Raw genomic sequence first — 16999 nt, 5'->3', positions numbered from 1 at the left:
CATTTCAGACAAAGCAGACTTCAGAACAAGAAGATTAACAGGGATAACTGGGGGAATTACTTAATGATAAGGGCTCTATTCTCCAGGAAGGCATAACAATCCTAAATATATATGTACCTAGAAACAGAATATCAAAAACATGAGACAAGAACTAAATAGATTTTTTATTTAGATGGAACTAAAAGGAGAAATAGAGAAATCCATTATTATAGTTAATACCTTTCTGTCAGTAATTGATAGACTTCGAGGCCCCTTTGTTAGTAATTTATAGATCAACCAAGCAGAAAATCAATAAGGATATATATGATCTGATCAGCACTATCAGTCAATATGAACTACTTGACATTTATAGAATATTCCATCAAATAACATCAGGATACACATATTCTCAGGTTCACATTGAACATTCACGAAGGTAAACCACATTCTGGACCATAAAACAAACATACTTTAAACAAATTAAAGAATACAAATCATATAAAGTATATCTTAGACCACGATGGAATTAAACTAAAATCAATAACAGAAAGATAGCTTGAAAATCTCCAATTATTTGGAAATTAAACTACACACTTCTAGATCACGCATGGGTCAAAGAAGATGTCTCAAGGAACATACTTTGACCTGAATGAAAATGAAAATACAACTTATCACAATTTGTGGGATGCAACAAAAGCAGAACTTAAAGGGGAGTTTATAGTGTTAAATATATTAGAAAAGAAGAAAGATCTAAAACAAGCAACCTAAGCTTCCATCTTAGGAAACTAGAGAAGAAAGAACAATTTAAGACTAAAGCAGTCAACGTCACGTCCTCAAGGTTCATCCGTATCGTCACATGCTTCACGACCTTGTTCCTTCTCACTGCGCATGATAGTCCATCGAATGTATGTACCACGTTTTGTTTATCCACTCATCTGCTGTTTAGGTTATTTCCATCTCTTGGCAATTGTGAACAAATGCTGCTATGAATATTGGTGTACAAATACCTGTTTGTGTCACTGCTTTCAGGTCCTCTGGGTAAACACTGAGAAATGAAATTGCTGGATCATAGGGTAACTCAATACCTAATTTTCTGATGAACCGCCAAACGGTCTTCCAGAGTGGCTGAACATTATACAGCCCCTCCAGCAACGAATAAGAGTTCCAATTTCTCCACATCCTTTCCAGCATTTTTAGTTTTCTGTTTTTTTAATGGCAGCCATTCTTATTGGTGTGGGATGATACCTCATTGTGGTCTTGATTTGCATCTCCCAATAGCTGGTGAAGATGAAAATTTTTTCACCTTTTTTTTAGCCATTTGTATTTCCTCTTCAGAGAAATGTCTTTTCATATCTTTTGTCCATTTTATAACTGGGCTATTTGCACCATTGTCATTGATTTGTAAGATTTCTTTATATGTACAAGATATGAGTCTCTTGTCGGATAAATGGCTTCCAAATAGTTTCTCCCATTGAGTTGACTGTCTATTTACATTTTTGGCAAATTCCTCTGAGGTACATAAGCTTTTAATTCTGAAGAGCTCCCATTTATCTATTTTTTTTCTTTCATTGCTTGTACTTTAGGTGTCAAGTCTAAGAAGCCACCTCCTAATACTAGGTCTTGAAGATGCTCCCCTACATTATCTTCTAGGAGTTTTATGGTACTGTCTCTTATACTGAGATCTTTGATCCATGCTGAAATTAATTTTTGTATAGGGTGTGAGGTAGGGGTTGTCTTTCATTCTTTTAGATATAAATATCCAATTCTCCCATCCCCATTTGTTGAAGAGACCATTGAAGGTTTGCTGGTAAATTTAACCAAATCTTTAAGGAAAAAATGATGCCAATTCTCTACAGTCTCTTTCATAAAAGAGAAGGAGAGGGAAAACTTCCTACTCATTCTATATAACCAACATTTCCCTGATATCAAAGGAGACACAGACATTACAAGAAAGGAAAACTAAAGACCAACATTTCTCATGAACATAAATGAAAAAAATCCTCAACAAAATATTTGCAAATAAATATCCATGGATTCATACTGATAGAAATAAATGTTTGAATAAATAAATAAATGGGGGTGAAGAGATGAATCTCCCTTGCAGAAAGATACCAAATAATTTATGTAGATACTGCACCCTCCAGGAGGGTGACAAATGTATCACACAAATGTAAGATGTTAATAATAGGGGAAACTAGGTGTGGGGTTTCAGAGAACGCTCTGTACCATCTTTGCAATTTTTCTGTATATCTCAAACAATTCTAAAATTAAAAGTTTAATTAAAAATGTAGTTCCCTTGATCAAAAACATGGACAACAACGACAACAAAAGCCACATCTACAATCACCCAGCCAGCATCTCAGGATCCAAGGGAGCATGACATTAACTAGCCATTGTAGACCCTTACAGACACTCAGGGCCTCCCTCCAGAACTCAGCACATGGGGGCTGTGTCTGACCCTGAGCTTCCCAGACCTCTGTCCAGCCCCCAACCCTGGAGGTAGATGGTGGCAGCAGTCACAGGGCAGATTTGAGGGGGGTAGTGGTGGTCTGAGATCCTGCCCCAGGAAGGGAAGCATGAAGGCAGCACGGGGCAGGACTGCATATAAGCACAAGCTTGAAGCCACTGGTGCATGTGCCACCATCCCTTCAGACTTTGCTTATAAATGACAAATTCAAAAATAAAATTATTAAGAATTTCCAGCAGTGACTGCAGAGCATTAAATTCCAAGCATAGGAGGGCCCCCTTCGGAGCATGGAGCCATCTGTGGCTGCACTTGTCACCTGTCCATGAAGCTGGCCCTGCTCCAGGGGTTCCCTTTCCCCAGCAGCACTCCCATTACTCAAAGAAAGTGCAGGGCAAACCACTACTCATGGTTTAGAACAGAAATTCTTGCTCTTTTTAAAATCCTATTGGCCTCATCTCAGAATAATTGTTGGTACATTCATTGCATTTTGTATGGAACATTTCAAATATGCCCCAGTACCTGATCACAGTCTGCTGTACAGATTGTTGTGTGGCATAACTGGCCTAATACCAGGTGATTCTGTGCCCATTAGTCCTTTTCCACCAAACAGTGCAGCCACATGTAATCACAGTGCATTTTAGTATTTCCTATCTACGAGCATTTGTCGATCAATATTTGGAAAGAGTTTAGTTAAAGATCACCCCCAATATATCATTCTTCTTCAAGCAAAGCAACAATAGCTTTCATGTTGACTGCCTTTAAAAAAAAAATCATGATTCTGAAGCTTTGGCACCTCAATTGTCTTGGGAAGTGAGAAAGAGAACTGACTTCATCATTGGCTGGGTGTCCTCCATTTGGCTGAAATTATGTGATTAAAAAATGAAGGAAAAAGAAGAGAGAACAGAACAGAAAGACAAAAGAAAAGAAAAGGGAGTAGAATACAGCACTTCATTTTCTGAAACTCCTAGAGCAGTATTTTAAGGTTGAAAATAAAACTGAAGGAATTGATAAATTTCAGAGAGAATTTAGCAAAAAAAAAAAAAAAAAAAAAAAAAGATATTTTCCATCCAAATGAATGGAATCCTATATTCATGGACATCCAAAGGTTGAGGACCCTCCTTTAGTGAGCAATAAATAAGAAAGCGATGGACAGGTGTGATGGTTAGGTTCACATGTCAGCTTAGCCAGGTGATGGTGTCCAGGTGTCTGGTCAAGCAAGCACTGGCCTAACAATTACTGCAAGGACATTTGTGGCTGGTTTATTAAATCATCAGTCAATTGAGTTCACCTGTGACCGATTACATCAAAGAAGGGCATGTCTCCTCAATGAGAGAATTCAATCAGCTGGATTTAATCTAATCAGTTGAAGACTTTTAAGGGAGAAGGAGGACCTTCATTTCTTCCACTAGCCAGTGTCTCCTGAGGAGTTCATCAAGCACCTTCATTAGAGATGCCAGTTCGCTGCCTGCCCTATGGAATTTGGATTCGTGTATCCCCACAGTTGCATGAGACACTTTTATAAAATCTTATATTTACAGATATCTCTTATTGGTTCTGTTTCCCTAGAGAACCCTAATTAATACGAAAGGTATCCACAGTCCCACCCCAGCGTGCTCTTGTCCCACTTGCAGTGATGCACCTGCCCGACATCTGGCTGTAGGAGAGTGGGCTGTGGGTCATGGACAGCCAGTGCTCCAATTCCAGGTGTTGATAGTGGCACCTAAATTCCTCCTGGGAAGGTGCTGCAGAAGACCTGGGAGTAAAATGCAGGTCTTCTTTGATGCATCTGGTGGTAAGTGAGAATAAGCAAACTTCTTAAAATTGGATTGTAGAAGCACCAGCCCAGCTCCTTAATGTGTGAGCTTCTGCTGCTGGCTTTCATTAAGGACTGGAAATGAATCTGGGAAAGAAAATAAAAACACATTTTTCATATCTTTCTTTTGCCATCTTTGAAGGGACACCACTATTTCTCATTCATATCAATCCTTTCATCTGAGGATCACGAAGTGTGACCTCAAATGTTTTCCAGATGCTGAATGGAATGTGTGTTGGAGGAAAATAACTGTATTTTGTTTGGTGCACAAATTCATCTCTGTTACTTATATTGCAAAATAAAACAAATGAATGGGGTCGGAGAGAATCTTTTCTACTGTACATCACTTTAAATAAAAAATAAAAGTAGAAGATACGTAGTATTAACAATTGAAGTGAAAATGTCATCCTGGAAGAAAAAAAAAAATACAAAACCTTCCTTTATTTACAGCTGTCTTTTTGATCCCAGGCAAACATCACTTAGACCCGTTGGTAGTTCTTGAGCTAGTTAGTTTATTTCTGATTAAATAATCAAATTTTATTTTTATCCTCATCTCAATCCTACCCAAATACTTTAGTATTACTTAGTCACTAATTACTTAGCTATGGTACCTATTAAACTTTTCTTTAATAATATTAAAGATTTATCTCCTATTTGCTTTTAAAAGGGCCCAAGGCAGCTAATAACCTTTATAGTGTAACCAGGCTGATGTGATTTTTTTCCCCCTCTATGAATACCAATGACCTCACCTCCTGCTTGCGCAGCTGAAGAACGGGTCATGAAATTCAAAGGAAAATCAGTCTTCGGTTCTTCAAACCAACATCACTAATTCTCTGCCTCTTTGGGGCTTGGCTGTCAAGGTGTCAGGTAATACCTTAAAGGGGAGAAAGCCCAACCCTGCATAAACTTGGTTTTCTACACAGCCATGGTGCAAACGATGTTCCTCCATCTATAAAACACTTGGATTCAGCTGGCTCCTAATTTACCCCATAATTAGGTCATTTCCTATGATGGGTTGTCGGAAAGATCATTTGAAGATTGGAAATATGTTGAGCATCACTTCACTTTGAATCCTAGAGACACCATATAGTTTTGAGTTTCAGGTGATGAAGGAAATGAAAATAAAACATGGAGAGTAGCTGCCTCACCCGTCTCTCCTCAAATGTTTAGATTGTGCTTATATTTCTGCCTTGTCTGGTCCATACCTCTCCACTGTTACATGACAAGAAATCCTTCAAAACAGAGCTCCCGTTGTAAGGACAGGAAATATTAGGGAAGCAAGGCAAGCAGGGAAAGTACGTCAAGAAGTGTGTTAATCCTGAACTTGGCTTTCACTAGGTCCAAAGCAGGCTACCAGAAGTTAAATCCAAGTCAGCATTATTTGGAGGTAGCACAAGAGCTGCAGCATGGAGAACTCAAGTCATGATCAGATTAATAACTAATGCCCAAAGTGGCCCTGAGAATGATTTCATAGGCAATGAATTTTTAAATTCAGGAAGAAATATTGCTGTTATACTTCAGTAGAAACTTAACTGCTTGAAAAAATGTTTTTTTTAAATCAATATTATTATTGTTAGTTGTCCAGGAAAAGAAATTCTAAGAGGTGGATGCCAGTGAGTGTGTACAGACCTATAGCTGTTTTCACCACTATTATAATAATATCAACCACAATAATATTAAAAGAACCAAACAGCCATACTGATATTAGTTGCTACTGTTGAGCACTTGCTTTGTGTCAGGTTCTAAGCTGTGTAAGGCATTATTTATTTTCTATCCTGTTATGTACATAATGAAAAAATGTTTAGAAAATGTCATTAACAGTTTGTTAATGGCCAAGCAAAGATTTCAACCAAATGGGGCTGGTCCATTAAGCTGCTTCCTCCAACTTTCTATCATCACCTTTTTTTGCAGATTTTCAAGGTGACAGTAGGGACAAGAGTGTAGCTAATTGTCAGGCCTCCAAAAGACAACAGCAGCTGTAGTGCGTACACATGTGTGCACACACACTCACACACTCACACACACTGCCCACCTCAAGAAACTTCCATGGGTTGTCAGAGCATAGAGGAAATAGAAACTTATTTGTCTTTAGAAAAATTTGGAGACCTACACCCCAACAATAGTAAGGAGACTAGAATAAAGAAAATCGAAACCTACTTTGTTGAGACAGAGTAACAAAATCCATGTGGAAAAATTGTGAGAACCTGAATGAGGAAAGCATTGAGAAGGCTTAATAATGGGTTTTCAGATGCTTGGGAAGGACCAATTATTTCCCATTTCCCCTGTGATTAAGAAGGAGCTTGACTCAAATACAGCATGAAGGCAAAAACAATTACAAAATAATAACTAGCTGTGAGGATCAATATCTAGGACAGGATATTATTCATGCTTATAGAGTCACCAACTCTCTTAGTATTAAAAATACAGAGAGCTCATTGATTTCTGGAGATAGTTCTTTAGCACTTGAAGAAAAGTTCAGCATCACGGTTAGGAGCAAGGACCCTGCAGTCCCACAGCTCTGGTTTGCCTCTTGGCTTTACCACATTTATGTTCTCTGTGAATTTGAGAACTTTACATTCTTAAACCTCATTTTTCTCATATATTCTCCATAATAAAAATGTTGAGGATAAATTTAGATCATGTTTTTAGGACTGCATTTGACACATGGTTAATACTTGTTATATTTTTAGAAAACAGAAGCTCCGTGCATTGTAATCCCCTCTCAGGCAAAAAAGTCATGCCATGGACATCAGTTGTTTTTTGGCTGCCCATGATTTGAAAACCTTTTTTATTTTGCAGGAAACCCAAGATAGGTACAAGCCATAGGAAGGCAGGTATTCTTTATCTCATCTTCCTGGCAGTTAGATTGGAAGCAAGTGACTTTGGCTGGCTGATCAAATGTTCCAGCCCGGGCTTTGAATATGGAAGAATGATGAATGGGATCAGGAGTCACTAGAGATTGTTTCCTGGGGCTATGGCAGGGATGAAGGCATAGTGGAATCTCAGTGTGTGCCTGGGGATGGTGGAAGAGAGTGGCAAGTAGCCAGGCTAAGCCAGACTCCAGTGGTCATGTCACCTCTGGTGGCATCCTAAATCAACTACGTCTGCAGTAGAATCTTAGTTTCCTCTAGGTCTTATCTCTATACCTAAGCTTAGTTCTCTATTCATTCTGATGATTCTATGATGTCTCAGTATCAGTCAGCTATATCCATAACCATTCTGCATGATGACCCCCTAAATATTAGTGGCCCTGAACATAAGCATTTATTTCAAACTCCCATGAATGCAAATTGACAGATCAATTTATCTTGACTGGGTTTAGTGGGGCTTTACTATGAGATGTAGTTGGGTCATGGTCTGCTCCATGTGACTCTAAGTCTTGGACCAGCAGCTACTAGAGCCATGTCCTTCTCATGGTAAAAGGCAAAATTGCAAAAGATCAGGCCCAACTGAGCAAGCTCATGATAAACCTTGGGTTGTATCGTATCTGTTAACATCCTATTGACCAATGCAAGTATGGTAAATTGAATTATGTATCCCCATCTCATGTTTCTTAATCTTAATCTGCATGCCTGTGGATATGAACCCATTGCAAATAGAACTTCTTGAAGATGTTATTTTTAGGGAAGTTGTGACCCAACTGAAGGATGGTCTTAATCAGGATTACTGGGGGTTTTATAAAGAGAAATCTACAGGGAGAAGCAGAAAATCAGCAGGAATCTGGAAGATAAATGAGATTTGATGTGATAGGAAAGCCAAGGAATACCAATGATTGCCAGCAAGTGAAGTCCAGAATGCCACAGTCTTTGCAGAGAAAGAAAGCTTTTTACTGATTTTGGAATTCTTCTAGATTCAAAACCACAAGCCAACAAATTCCTGTTGTGTAAGTCAAACCATTGGTGGTATTACCAAGTAACAGTGGCTCAAACTAAGACAAGTCACATGGTTAAGCTCAACATCAGTGGGATGGGGAAATACACTCTGCTACTAGTGTAAGGAACTTAAAAAAATCACAGGAAGTAGACTTCAAAGGCAAAGGCTGTATATAAAAGGAAAGGTGAAGAATTGAAAACTGTAAAGCATACATGATTTCCTCAGTATCCTTTCAACAAAAGACTTTTCTGCTTAAACTATAGTGACTGTTTCTATTGTTTATAATCAAGAACTTTGACTAACACAGAGACCATTAAGAGAATGAACTGCCTTCCCTTACAGTATTGGAGGAATCTCATGTTTTTATTTGACTTTGATAGAGCTGAAGTTAATAAAAATCTACTGTCTTTCAGTGTATTAAAAGATGGGAGTCTGGTAGCCTATGGTATATAGTTGCAAAATAATTTGTTAAATTATTGCCTATTGTGACAGAATTAAGTACCCACTGAAGGCCATTGAATATGCATAATATGCATTATTCAAAGAATGCATGGTAGGTTAGTCACATCTAACAGCACTGGATAGCTTACAAAAGAATGACAAGCTCAAATTATTGTATTTTCATCTTAAGGCATGAACTGGAAACCAAAGCCTTTCTATGACCATGCTAAAAACGATCTTTTTTATATGTTTGTAACTGTGGTGCTGAATCATGAGCTGAAAAGTAAATGTGGAACAGGATTCTGTGCTTTTTCAAATTACAACATTGGTTAAATATACATGTTTACAAATGCCTTAGGGCATCGATTAGGAAAGAATGGGCTTGTTAGAATGGTTATACATGTAGTAGAATTTGGAAAACTTAGTGATCCCTAACTCCACAATGCTGCTGAGTTTACCTGGCCACCTGAAATAGGCTCATTTTCCTTGTCAAAAGAGGCTGTTCCAGCTTGGTCTAAAGATATTGCATTTTCCTCACTTATTTTGCAAAAGGATCTCAATTCTTGCCTTGTCCTTCCTCGCATTTTTTTCCAGACCTTTATCTAAAGTCAGATTGCACCATGTCTGAAGGGTCTGAAGACATCTCACATGCAAAAAAAGAATTACAGTTCTTTGCTAATTTGTATGAGCAAAAATCTGATCGTGTGTGTGGGAATAAATTCCATGGATGTAGACCAAATAGGGAGGAACATAAATATAGACCAGACTAATTTATTTTAAAATCTGGAAGGCATGTATGAGAGATTGCGGATCCAATATGCTAGTTAGAGTAGTTGTGAGTAGTTTAAAATGTTTGCTTGTTCTACTCGAGTGGCCCATTCTAAATCAATTTAAGATGCCAGAAATTCTTCTGTATAACAAAGAGGGAGAAATTCTGGGATGGATTTATGATGTGTCATCCATTCACCCACCCATGTTCTTTCTATAACCCGTAAGAGGGAAGAGAAGACACATCTTTCTTTAAAGTCTTAAAAATAGGCATTTGTAAAGAAAGCACTAGCATCTCTGAAAAATATATTAGTGGTAGGCTAGGGACACTGGTATAAGAAAATACAGTTGAAATGGACTGTCTGATTTCAATGATATGAGAGTATGTGGGATGTCAAAGGCCCCAAAATGGCATTTGATCATTGGAAGTGCATATCAGGGCCAGGGTGATGACCAAGGCATCCTGACTCAGAGAGAGCTTTAATTGTGACTTACTGATCATGGAATCCCTGGGACTGAAAAAATGGGGTGACACACTAAGCTGCTATTTGAAATGTAGAACTTAAACAACATACAGAGAAAAAACTTGAGGTCTCTTCATGAGTCAAAGTCCCTTATCCAATTCCCAGATATGAGTCAATTCACAGACCCAAAGTCCTATTAAAGTATAATCCTAGGGATCCATGAAGAAGCAATTCAAAAGAGCATTACATATATAATATGAATCTTCATTCAGTGTTCCCCAATGGAACTTGAAGCCAATTAACAGGGTTTTGGGAATTATTAAACATTGTCTCGGAGACCCACAAAGCAAATTTAGTAAGTTTTGAATCTTAAAAGGTCAAATGATATGGGATACTCACCTGTGTCTTCCTCTCAGTAGGTTCCTCTCTGAGCCATCCTATAGTTATTTCTCTAGTTCCTGAATGAGGGAATACAAATCTTTAGCAAATAGGAGAATCTTCACACTCGCTCCCTAATACAACCACTAAGTACTGTACTTGTAAGAAAGGCTCTCATTTCTTACAAATACAGTAAGTATAAAATTATGAGTAGTGGAGGCAACCATGTTTGTTGAGATCCACCACTCCCAACTTCTAAAAAAAAAAAAAAAAACCTAGAAGAACAAATAAAACTGCATACAATCCAAAGTCTTGGTATAGTTAGCAGCAGATGACATTAAACTTCAAATCACTTGCAAGTAGAAAAATCAGCACCAAATCCCAGTGTTTTATCTCCCGCTGTTTCTGCTGCAAGATTTTGGGTAATAGAAGAACAGTTCTGGAAAGACTAATGGAAAAGAACAGAAGAGGGAGTTGTATAGTGTGAGATCCCTGATTTTGTTGCTTTCAGCCTGAGGCAGGTACAGCTGTTAAGGTGCTGGTGGAAAACACTGCAGACTTTTTGATTAGGTATCCTGGCTTGAATTGTGTCACTCAGAAAGATATGTTCAGTTCTTAACCCTACATTCTGTGAATGTGACCTTATTTGGAAATATGTTCTTTGAAGACGTTATTAGCTGAGGTAAGGCCAAATGCATTAGGGAGGGCCCTGATCCAATCTGACTGGTGTCCTTGTAAGAAGGGGAGAATTGGATACAGACAGACAGACGTAAGAGAGAATGTTATGTGGGACTGAAGGCTAAGGATTGCTGGCAAATCACCAGAATCTGGGAAGAGACAAGGAAAAATAACTGAATTCAGAATCTCCACTATTTAACATTTGTAATGTCTGGGATACAATCCAAAATTATCAGATATGTGAATAGCCAGGAGAAGGATTCCAACCATTCTCAAGAGAAATTTCAGGTAGTGGAGAATAAGCCTGAGATGACCCAGATGACAGAATTAGCAGACAAGTATTTTAAAGCAGCTAATATACCTATCCTCAAGGATAGAAAAGAAAATATCCTTGGAATGAATTAAAAGAAATGAAATCTCATCAGAGAAATAGAACTGATAAAAATAACTATATAAAAATATTAGAAATTAAATACATTCACCAGATGAAAACAGTAAAATGGTAAGACAGAGATTCATGAGCTTGAAGATAAACCAATAGCAAATACTCAATTTGAACCATAGAGATAAAAACAACTGAGAAGAAAAGCAAAATAGAGACTTAAGGACTTGTTAGTAATATCAAAATGCTTAATTTACCTTTCATGGAGTCCCATGATGAGAGTAGAAAGAGTGTGGGGCAATATATATATTGAAGAAGTAATGGCTACCATTTTTTCAAATTTGATGAAAGACACATTTACAGATGTGGAATGCTCATCAGACTCCAAGTAGGAGAAAGACAAAAAGGCCAAGGCTAGCCAAACTGTCAAACTGTTGAAAACCAAGAGGATATCTTAAGGGCATCAAAAGAAAAATGACACATTACATAAAAGTGAGTGATCAAGAGCTGACTTCTCATCAGAACCTATGGAGTTTAGAAAAGAGTGAAGACAGCATCTATTGTGTGCTGAAAAAACTATAATCTGAGCTGGCTGGAAATAAAAGATTTGAATACATGCATTTAAAGGACCCACTTGGCATCAATGGAAATTGAACAAAAATGACCAATTCTCAGGAATATTCTAGAAAAATGATTAGACTTTAAAGATAAAAAAATGATCCAGGATTATAAAATTACTTCTAAGTCAAAAGAAGTAAATTTTATCAGAAGTTTCAAAAAACAACATACAAAGCAAGGCAACAATAGAGCAGGAACAAAAGCATGCACAAAGGATGGTATATCCAGCCAAGCTATCCTTCAACTATAAATGCTATAGAAAACAGATTTAGATATTAAAGAGCTTGAGGAGTTTTGTGCTCATGTTTACTCCTTTAATAATCTATGACAAAATTAACCACAACCAATCAGTAGGTGCTTGTGGAAATTCAATAAAATGATTGACTGTGAGAATTTAATGTATTTTATTGTTGAACCAAGACTAAGCAAACTTGGGGTCAAAGGTGAAACATGTTATATTATAATATTATAATATTTGCTATATGATATCTACTATATGGATATGTATGTTCTGACAAAAGCAAAATAGTCTATTTAGAGGAGAAGAATGAGGAAAAAAGGAAGTTGGAATGAAGTCGTTGATTACTTTATAGGTAACTGGTAGAAGATTAAGGATACTCGTAAAAACTGACTCCAAGATGGTGAAGGTTTAAAAAAGTAAAGATACAATAAAGGTATTTAAAAGGTATAAATGCAAAGGTTCTCATTTGAACAAAACATACAGCTTTCTCATCACCAAAAGAAATCTTAAAAATAGACAAAGAAATAATAAATAAATGGGGGAGGAAGGAAAGCTTATCTTTACAGTAGAAAACCAACTAATAAATATAGAAGGAATGAAGAAATTAAAAAATTATCAACTGGCAATCATTCTAATGATTCAGGCAAAATTTATAAACCTATGCTAAAACTATTGTTGTAGGTAAAAACTTGAGTTGTAATAGTATATTTATATAGTCTCAAAGTGTCTCTCCATAAGATACCTCTTAATTGCTATTCCAGATTAAATAAGACTAAAGATAGGGCAACTGGAATATTTTATTTTATTTTATTTTATTTTATTTTATTTATTTTATTTTATTTTTTGCTATAAAGGAAATTTTTGAACAATTGGCAACACCTGAATGTGGTCTGTAGAGTTGCATGCTTTTTATCTATGTGATTTTTCTGATTTTGATAATTATACTATGGATTTGTAAGAAAATGTTTTTAGAAAGAAATGTGTTTAAGAAAATGTTTTTAGAAAGAAATGTGTTTAGAAAATATACACTAAGTATTTGGAAGTGAAGGACAATCATGTGTGCAACTTACTCTTAAATGGTTCAGAAAAAAATAATAATGAAAAGATAAGAGGAGTTGGGGAAGGAGGAAGAAAAGGAGGAAAGAGAAGAGAGAAGAGAGAAAGGAAAGAAAGGAAGGAGGAGAAAAGGATAAAGCAAATGTAGTAAAATGACTCTGGGTGAAGGTTATCCAAGATTTTGTACTATTTTTGCATCTTTTCAGCACTGGAAATTATGTCGAAATAGAAAATAATAATAATAGTAATAATAATAATAATAATGAAAATAAAAAATTTCCAGGGGAAGGAGTATTAGGAGTTGCCAAGGCAAACTCCACAGTGTGAGATTTGAAAGCTGCAATGTGGTACCTATAGCCTTGAGTCCCTTTAACTTTCCAGCTTGACCGGTGGAGACGATGGATCAGTCTTGCAGAGAACGTATAATTCTAAGTTTTGTTAGACAATGACACCAATTACAGCTGCTCCTCCATGTGTGGGATCCTTATTAAAACAAAGCAATAGAACCCTCTGAGACCTGACGTATAGTTATTGATTTGGGAATTTTGTTCTATTCCAATAAAGAGAAGCTACTGGAGAGCAGTATGAGTGATGATCTTTCCTCAGAGTTGTCTAAACCATCCATCTCTGTGCTAAAATTTGGCCTCAGAGAACTTGATAGGTGTCATTATCCCACAGATATCTCTTTTCCTATTGCATCCACGGTGCGTGATGTCAACATGGAATTGTCTCCCAAGTAGAAGAGGACCGGGCTGCAAACAGGACACAATGGGAGTCTTCTAATTCTCTCCTTTGGAAGAAGATGAGTGTCATTTCAGTTGAGTGAGTGACAGCTGAATTTTTAGTGGGAGATTTTCTTTTTTGAAAGTGTAGTAATGGGGAAAAGGATATGTATGAGTATTCCACAGCTAGAGGTAGACTGTGGGGGACATTTGTTATTTTTATTTGCCTAGCATCCAAACTGTGAATCTTAGAAAAGTGATTTAAAAAAATGGAGGGTATTCAGGGAATATTTGTGGTGGAATCAAGCCTTCGTGGGATGACTTCCACAGCCTGTGGTGGGATTTGGGCTGGGTCACTAACTATTTTCCAAGACTGGTTTTGAGCATTGCTGATAAATTTGGGAGCTACTCAGTATAATGCCAATAAATCTGGTGTTTGATGAAATTTGGTATACTGTTGTAAGGGATTGAACTGTATCCTCCAAAAAAGATATGCTGAAGTCCTCACCCCAGTACCCCAGAACATGACCTTATTTGGAAACAGCATAGTTACAGATGGGATGAAGTGCGGTCGCAGTTGATTCGTCTGGGGGGGGGTGGCGGCCGGTTGCTAAATCCTAGGCTCCCAGGATTGCTCGGAGGGTACCGGCGGCGGGGGCTCTTTCCCGGAGGCGAGGGCGAGGCGGGGGACTTGGCCAGGTCCCCGGCGGGGTGGCGTGCAAAGTATGGAGGGCGGCGAGAAAGGAACAGGCGGGACACGGTTCTTTTAGGGTGAAGAAGCCAAGAGAGAGAGCGTTTATTAGGGGAGAGTACAAGCTTATATCGGGCGTTTAGAGGGCGGGGTAGCTGTAGAGGTTAAAGGCTTGGATTGGTTCTGAGAGGGCGCGGAGGTTGATTGAAAAGGGGCGAGAGTTGCTCCGGTAACGGTGTCTGGCAACAATGTATGCGCACTGGTGGTAATGGGAGTTGCACTGGCAACGGGGAGTGTCCGGGCAAGATAAGGGGGTGGGGAAAAGGCGGTTCCCTCCGGCAAGCCTCCCCTAACAGTGTTATTTTGGGTGAGGAAATGGGGCCTGCCTCCGGCCTCACTTTCCCAGGCCCGGGGGGCTGCGGAGGGCGCTGTCGCCCGTGCCCACCACCCTCCCCAGGGGCTGATCAGGTCCCCCAGCCCAGGCCCGCCAAGTTGAAGCACGTAATCAGTGTCCCGCATTTCCCCCTTCTTTTCTAATTAAAGGAAGAAGCTTACCGGAGAGGCCCGCTAAGGGATGAGGGAAGGGGGAGGCCAGGGAGGGGAAAAAGGGGTTGACGGTGGCTCAGCGAGGCTGGAGCTCGGCGTTGGTGTGGCGCCCGGGCGCTCGACAGGGGCCTTGCTGCTTGCGGGATGGACGAGGGTGGGGGGGTTTAAAGTTGGAGGTTCAGAGAAGCTGGAGCTCGAGGTTGGTGCGATGTTCAGGCGATCGAGAAGGGCCTCGCGGTCGGCGGGTTGACTGGTGGCGGTGAGGTCACGGAGGGTTGGTTGTCATCTCGGAGTAGGGAGCGTCAGAGGTGGCGAGTCGCTGGTACTGGACTTGCACGAACGAGGAGAAAATAGCATCCGTTTGTTTCCTTACAAGCTGGACAATTCTTTCGAGCGCAGGTTTCTTCGACTCTGGAGACAAAGGTGGCGAAAGGCTTACTCGGCTCCTGGAAGAGCTTGGTGAATTTATTAGGCCGACAGGCAGAGCAGTTGGCAAACGCTCGTAAGGCGATTCCCCAAAGGATAGGCCAAAAGGTGGCAGGTGCATTAATATAGGCAGATGCATTTATAAACGCTCCCGTGCCCAGGTAAGCCTCGGGGGGATGAGTGGCCCCAGTGGCTGCGTCTTGTTCACTTTGCTTAGCTGCTTCCGCCTGGAAGTGAGCACGCCAATTAACAAACTGGCCGGGGTTAAGAATGGAACGGGCAAGCGAGGCCCAGTCTTGGGGGATGCAAAAGTCCATGCCGAGATCCTGCAGTATTTGGGAAGCGTATGGGCTACCTAACCCGTCCTCCTTGACGGCCCTGCGAAGCTGCTTAATAGTATCAGAGTCAATGGGATACCAGTCATACGGTTTCTGTGGTGTGGGGGTAAGGTTAAGAGGAAAGCAGCGAAAGGCACGAGAGAAAGGAGGACGCGCTTGCAGAGGGCCTGGCGCGGGAGTGGGGGTAGGGGCAGCGTTGCCCCAAGGGCTGCCTTGAGGTGTAAAAGGCAGCCAGGGGTTATTTGCCGGCAGGGTGGGAGGAGCGGCGGCAGCTGCCGGTAGCGGCTCCGAGGGGGAGCTCGCCGGAGGGGGAGGCGGAAGTGGGAGGCCCCAAGCGTCGCAAGACGGCGGCGCGGTGGGAGTGGCTAAGGCATAAGATGGTGGACTAGCCCCGTCCTGTGAAAGGGCGGGGTAAAGCGCTTGCGGTTTCCGGCCCAGCTTAGGGCTGACGTCATCGCCGGAGCACTTCCTCCCCTCGATGGAAGAAGAAGGAGGAGGAGGAAGTTCGCTATCTTGGCGAGGCTCAGTGTTATTTTGTTTTTTGGGAGTCACTTCGAGCGCGTTGTTAATCTGCTCGACTAAGGACTCTGTGTCCGAATCGTGGTCTACATTAGTATCGCTGTCTGAATCTGTTGACTGGGTTGATAGGGCCTCCTTGGATTTAATGGGGCCTCGATCAGGGGGGAGGGAGCCTTGAAGGCAGGAGCGGACGGTTATTAAGGTGGGGAGCAAGCCGGGAGGGAAGCGCTTGCTCTCATGTTCCATGGCGTTGGTGACCCGATCAATAAGGCGATCATAAGTAACAGGGTCCCAAAGATGGCAAGTGGTGAGCCATGGGTTAAAGGGCAGCAGGAGGTCCCAGTATACTTGCAGCTGCCGGACAGACACCTTACAGCGATGTGTGTCTAGGAGACCAGCCAGAGCACGAACTTGGGGTGCTTGGCGTGCAGATAGACGATTACCCATAGCGGAGTGAGAAAAGAAAAAAGGGGGGTTGATTATTGAGTAAAGAAAATGAGGTAAACCGTGGCGGCGAGGCCGAAGGAGACGGCGAGAATAGAAGGCAGGAGCCTCTAGTAGCAAGAGCAGTTTGGGGGGGGCGGTCGCAAAGAGGCACA

This window comes from Choloepus didactylus, chromosome 9 (genome assembly GCF_015220235.1).
Source record: "Choloepus didactylus isolate mChoDid1 chromosome 9, mChoDid1.pri, whole genome shotgun sequence".
Classification (NCBI taxonomy): domain Eukaryota; kingdom Metazoa; phylum Chordata; class Mammalia; order Pilosa; family Megalonychidae; genus Choloepus; species Choloepus didactylus.
This window is presented reverse-complemented; position numbering follows the sequence as displayed.